Source organism: Eriocheir sinensis, chromosome 1 (genome assembly GCF_024679095.1).
Source record: "Eriocheir sinensis breed Jianghai 21 chromosome 1, ASM2467909v1, whole genome shotgun sequence".
Lineage (NCBI taxonomy): Eukaryota > Metazoa > Arthropoda > Malacostraca > Decapoda > Varunidae > Eriocheir > Eriocheir sinensis.
Genome location: NC_066509.1, coordinates 6261019 through 6267929, shown reverse-complemented (window position 1 = coordinate 6267929; position 6911 = coordinate 6261019).

Sequence of the window (6911 nt, the reverse complement as noted above, 5' to 3'; positions counted from 1 at the left end):
CATTGCATTTCCTATTAGATATGCAGTGCTAATCGATCCTTGCGGCTTTTAATCAGATTCTTCTGGTATACGATGATGCGATATGTATATACATTTTTGTCGCCATTATTTATTATGGTTTGTTTCTTGGTACTTTGCATATCAATGCTGAAATATCGACTGGACTTCTTTTGGGTATTGAAAGTTTGCATATGAAAGATATACCGGGATACTTTTGTCGCAACTAAATTTATTGGAGGTGGCTTCAGGTACGAAGTAAAGTTCTCGTGGTTTGCGCATAGTGGTGAAAGGTTGTCCATTATTCGAATCAATAAAGGTTAATCACTGCTGCCTGTTTGGGAAATGTTATATATTATTGTCAGTGACATTTGTCTTATTTTATAATTAGCCTTTCTATGCTTCTGTAAGCTCAAAAATTCATTAGCTTATAAATTCTTGTATTTTTATTACCTTTACGGTAAATTTCAAGTAGCCTTTGTTACATTACTCTGCATATGCGTCCACAAGAATAATCAATCCTCTTTGTCTGTGTTAGGATGTGTCTCATACGTCCTTTGCACTTTTTATGGACCACTGAATATCTTGTCCTCACCGTTTATGAACAATTATTCTGATATTCGGATCAATCTTGTCATCATTTAAGAATAATTCAGCAAAAATATATGTATAGAGATGAGCAGCACAGCAGGTAATAGTAAAGCAGGTGATTGGTGGCTCGGGTGGTGCAGTGCAGGTAACGGTGAGGCGCCAGGTGAGGGCCAGGGCAGTCACAGGTCAGCCCAGAACACGTCACACTCTTCCACCCATTACTTGTGCGATATTAATCTTTTACTTAGAGGTCGAACTGGACCATAAATCCACGGACCTATTGATTGAATGGCCCATAAAAAAGGCAATGAAACAGCCTCTCTCCTGTAGCGGTGTGGCGGCCCCATAAAACACTGCCCCATGGCCCGTGTCCTCAGCCCCCGCCCAACTCTTCCTCCGCCAGGGACTTGCACACTGCCGGAAGCTTCTGCCAATAAGGGGATCGTATTCTTATGTCTCAGTTGACTTAGTATGTTTGCACTTGAATGTCAAAGAAATTGACCAGGGGAAGCAAATACACATGAGGGATTTGATGCACGCTTTATATTCCTGAAGGTTCAGACTCCTCAGATCGCCGGAGCGAGTCCCCACAAACAGTACTTAAGTCTGGGTCAGTTGACTCAGTGTGCCGGCACGAATATGAACGGAGATCTACCGGTGGCTAAGCATATATATAAAAGGAGATTGAACAAGGGTCAAGGAAGATAAGTGGCCGGCCTTGTGCCATAACTCAGAGCTCGGTCGTTATGTGAGCGCCGCGCAGAGCTGTAGCTTGGCAGAGGTGTGAGTGTGGCAAGTGTGTGGCGAGTTGATGAGGCTGGCAGAGAGCTGGGATGTGACAGTTAAGTTGGGGGCCTCCTTAAAATATCCTGATGTCTTTGTATATTCTGTGTGCATGATACCAAGAGCAAGGCAGTGAACCGGACATAGTCTCAGCGATGCAATAGTACATTAGTCTCAGGAGTAAGTCAGCAGGAAAGTACCAATAGTTCCCGTTGATAACAAAAGAACAGTGCTAATAGGAATACGATGGCAAAATACAAATTGAGTGTTGGCAGTAGCAAGCTGGTAGATGATAATGATAGTTGAATATACTGCTTTTTATCAGTTAGTATATTCGGAAATAATAGTACTGATAGTGAGGTAATGGCCCCAAAAAGAACCAAGAGCCTTCACTACATCTTTTTGCTTATATTTACCGCTGTTGTCGCATTGGCAAATTATTGTCGGTCGTTGTGCGTTAGCCGCCGCTCCTCTGCTCGCCAGCTGGCCTCGCTAAGAAGCTTAAGAGAAGGAAGAACAAAAGAATGCGTATTACCAAGCTTCTCTCGCCGCCACTGCCATAAGCTCGTGCCTCCCTCCTTCTCCTCCGGTGTTTCATAGTTGTCTTTCTTGTTTTCCTTGTTTTCGCTTTGTCAGGGTTATTGTCATCGTCCTCATCATCGTAGTTGTCTTTGTCAATGTCTTCGATTTACTTTGTCGAATATCTAGACACCTTTCTTTTGTTTGTTCTCGCACTTACTCTGCTATTCATCTTTTTGTTGTTTCTAGTTTGCCCTATTTATTTCGTTCTTTTTCTTAATCATCTTTCCTTCTTACTTTTTCTACCTTAATGCTTCCCCTTATCCTCCTCCTCCTCCTCCTCCTCCTCCTCCTCCTCCTCCTCCTCCTCCTCCTCCTCCTCCTCCTCCTCCTCCTCCTCCTCCTCCTCCTCCTTAACGTTGACAAATGTAAAGTGCTACACATCAGAAACAATAACAATCGCGTTCGGTACGTAATGAATGGCCAACGACTTTCTGCAGTAAGTAAAGAAAAGGCTCTTCGAATCACTGTATCAAGCGGTTTAAAGCTCAGTCAGCATTGTTCAGAAATAGTTAAAACCTCAAATAAATTGGTTGGCCTCATCGGACGAGTCTTTAATAATAAATCGGAAAAAGTAATATTAAAACTGTATAATTCACTGGGTCGACCCCATCTAGAGTACTGTGTACAGTTCTGGTCTCCCTATTACTGAAAAGACGTAAACAAGTTAGAACGGGTTCAACGGAGAGTAACAAAAATGATTCCTAGGTTGAGAAATTTTTCTTATAAACAAAGGCTTAAAGAAGTAAATTTATTCAGCCTATCAAAACGAAGAATGCGAGGCGATCTAATAGAAGTGTTTAAAATGTTTAAAGGATTCAGTGATATTAATGCGGAAGACTACTTTACAATTGATCGATCAAATAGAACAAGAAAAAATAACAATTTCAAGATAAGTGGTAAAAGATTCTCGTCGCACGAAGCCAAACACTTCTTCTTCAATCGAGTCGTTAACGTTTGGAATTATCTACCCTGTGATGTCGTTGATAGTACAACAGCTACGTCCTTCAAGAATAGATTCGACAAGTATTTTGAATCCAACCAGCAACTAAGATATTACTCAATGTCGTAATAACGTTAAGTTCTTTCGAATACTGGTGTCCTTTTCCGTTTTTATCGCCCGGCTAGTGGTAGAAGTAATGGTAATTCTTTCCTCTTTCCTACATAATTTCCATGCAGTTTTTCCATGCTGCATGGTTCTTTTTCCTTTCCTGCCAGCTTTGGCTGGATGGATGGGAGGGTTGGGAGGAGCCTTCGCCTTTGCTGTCCTTCATCTTCCACCTTTGATTAGATAGTTAGTGTAGCTTGTCACAAACAGCCTCGTAAGGACCATCAGGTCTGCTGTTGTTTGTTCTTCCTCTGTGTTTCTTTTTTGTGTTTGTGTGTTCCTCCTTTTCTTCCACCTCCTAATCCTTTTCCTCCTGCTGCCGCTACATCGCTGTCCCAGGCACGAGAAAAGCTTTCGGCGTGGGAAATAAAAGAGGAAGACAAATGGCAAAGAGTCACGAAAACATCGCTTTTACCTCTCATTCGTTTTCCTGGGGGTCGTGGCGATACAGGGTAGAAAAGGCATGGCAGGACAAGGTAGGACAGTGCGGGCAGGGCGCAGAGTGACAGGGCAGGGCATAGAGTGACAGGGCAGGGCATAGAGTGACAGGGCAGGGCATAGAGTGACAGGGCAGGGCAGGGTAAGGTAGGGCAGAAAGGTGAGGTCAAGAGGCCGAACATAAGCTGCCACAGGTGATGAAGGAAGTGTGGTTTTAGAGAAGGTTCCAGTACTTTAAACATTGATTACATTGTTCTCGTAAGCGCCGATGGTAATACTATTCTTGCAGCAACGACGGATTTTCATGCACTATCTCCACCTTTACCCGGATAAGAATGAAACGGTTACTTCCTGTCGCTTTATAATTCATTTCTCTAAAAAAAACTGCATTGATCTCCTTTCGCTGGACAACCGCTTAGTGTTTTCCATCATTAATAATTCACAGATGATGATGTTTGTCCCTTCCTCGTGACAATTTTTCTTATTTGATGTTGAAAACCAAACGTGTCGGGCAGGAATTGCATGACAAGGGGGGGCGGAGAGAGAGAGAGAGAGAGAGAGAGAGAGAATTGTCCTCCAGGGAGCAGGATATCTGATCTCTTTACGGTCAGTTCCTTCATTGAATGATCACATTACGTACGAGTACGTCAATGTGTGTCTCTCTCTCTCTCTCTCTCTCTCTCTCTCTCTCTCTCTCTCTCTCTCTCTCTCTCTCTCTCTCTCTCTCTCTCTCTCTCTCTCTCTCTCTCTCTCTCTCTCTCTCTCTCTCTCTCTCTCTCTCTCTCTCTCTCTCTCTCTCTCTCTCTCTCCATTTCCTACCCTTCCCCCCTTCCCCCCTCCCTCCAATTGACAGCGACGCCCAGGTTCTCGCCTCTGAAATGTGGCGCACGTCTAGGAAACTAAAATTAATACAACAGGTGTTTGGTGTGCAGGCGTGTGTGTGTGTGTGTGCGTACGTGCGTGTGTGTGTGTGTGTGGCGGCGGGGGTATCATTAACGTTATTATTTAATTGCTGAAAGGTTTGGGCGGAGTGTGTAGTTCCGCACCCTCTTCCTAAATTACACTGACCCGGAAAGAGAGAGAGAGAGAGAGAGAGAGAGAGAGAGAGAGAGAGAGAGAGAGAGAGAGAGAGAATGGGGGGGGGAGGGTAGATATGACGTGAATTAGCGTTGGTACTGGTTGGTGGATTCTCATTTTTTAGGCCAATGGTAAGTGGGTGTGGGAGGAGCCTGCTGGCCGCTCTGTGCTGTTAGTGGCTCAAAGGGGACTCCTGATCTGTCATTTACCCGCCCTCGTTATGATAGAGACTAACACGGCAGCTTCATTACATTGAGATCATCACCCTACTGTTGTATACTATTGCCATGTTCCAGCCTTGGTCGGTGTGATTACTATAGAAGGTATTAATGTACGTTTTACTGGTCACTTTGGTCATTACTTTACTTTGTAGACTCAGTTATGCTTGTTTTATAGGAGAAGTGATTAGCAGTGTTGTGATCTATTTGTTTATGCTCTTGATTTTTTCTTCAGTAAAGGAAGCATCTCTCGGGCGAAATTGTGGGAAGAGCGATTAGCGGGCTTTTTTTTACACCTTTTTTGTTGCCCTTGAGCCGTTTCCTTGGCTGTAATAAAAAAAAAAAAGCTCTCTGTTCACTCCCCCTATTAAAAAAAATAAAGAGTTTAGAGGAGTGGCCAAAAGAGAGGTCAATTTCGGGAGGAGAGGTGTTTCGGTACTCTATTTCCTCTCCTTTAAAAAAAAAAAAAAATACAGGGGGTTGCTACTCTGTAAATCAAACGTGGTGTATTGTAATCACTTCTTTTTTTTTTTTTTTTGGGGGGGGGGGGGGAATTCACGATTGTCTGCTTTGTTGTACGTAATGGTCGTTGAATTTTTATTTATTTATTTATTTATTTTTTTTACGTCGTTGCCTGTTGCGCCGATAGGCATCTTCTTGGTGGGGCCTGATGGTCGGCCCAAGGCTTCTTCCAGGTGGGGCCTGATGGTCGACCCAGCCCGTTCTGGCGCAGGCGAGTGTTTATAGTGGCGCCATCTTGCATTGGCTCATGCTGCCCCCCGGAACTCGTTCTTGATTCGCTTGGACGGCTTCCTCAAGAGTCCGGGTTGATGGGTGGTCTTCAGGACAGCATGTGGGTAGTTTTAAGCCACTCGGCGGTGACTGAAAAATCTGAGTGGTAGCGTGGGGATTCGAACCCGCGTCGTCCATCACGCGATGAATGTGGGCCCAGTACGCTACCAGTTCGGCCACCGCCTACCCATTGCGGTTAATGCGATCGTTACGCATAAAACACTACATGACGTGCGGGCGTTGCGTGAGGCCTCCACTTCCTGTAACAGCGCGCACCTGAGCTAATAACAGCCATTACGCCCGCGCTGTTTGACGTTGATTTGCGTGCTGCCATCAAAGGCCGTAATGATGTGTGTATGGGGCTAATAATCATCAGTCCCTAGGTGCGGGTCTTCGATCAGGCACGCACGCACATGCCGCTGCTACTACAGGGATTAACGTACATGGCTGCGTTTAGGTGTCAAAGGCTCAGCTCTTTATTGTTTTTACTGGGTTTCTTTTTTTCTATTTTTTTTTTTACGGCAAGGGAAGCAGCTCAATGGCAAAAAGCAAAAATAGGAACATAAAAGCCAGCTAGACTCTGCTCCGACGGATGGAAATGAAGAACGAGAGGCCAAAAGAAAGGTCAGTTCTCGATGTAACATTTGCTTGGAGTTTGGATTATGATTCATATGTGTATTTAATGTTGACTTTTATGATATCTTACATCCAGAATACACAGAAGAAAACATCGATACAGGGCTTGTCATTCATCGCATTTTTACCATTCGTGAGTTTTTTTTTTTTTTGCAGGGAAGAAAATATCAGTCCTTAGTTTGCCATTCATCGTATTTTTATTCCTTCGTGATTTTTTTTTTTTCCCCGCTGCGTCTACATACGAGCTCATCCTTCAATGTCGCCGCTGTCTCGTTTCCCTTTATTCCCGCTCTTTAGTCGGCTTTCACGTCTCTTTCCAGCAACATTAACCCCGAAAGACCTGTCAATCCCTCTCCCTTCACCTTCCTCCATCAAAAACGCTTCCTTTCAATGGTCGTACAAATAAACTTAAATCTCACCCTTTCTCTCTCCGACTCCCGCTTACATTTCAAAGTTCCCTCAATACAATTACCGGATTCTTTTGTAATTTTCTCTTCATCTGAGTTAATATTGGAACCGTCTGCTCTCTCTCAAGGTCATCTTTATTTTCTGTTAAAGGTGTTCAACTCATGTCTCATCTTGGTTGTGTTACTGTTATGCAAAAATCCATCTTCCCTTCAATCGTTTAATTGTACTCAATCATTGCGCCAGACAGACAGGCAGACAGGCAGGCAGGCAGGCAGACAGACAGA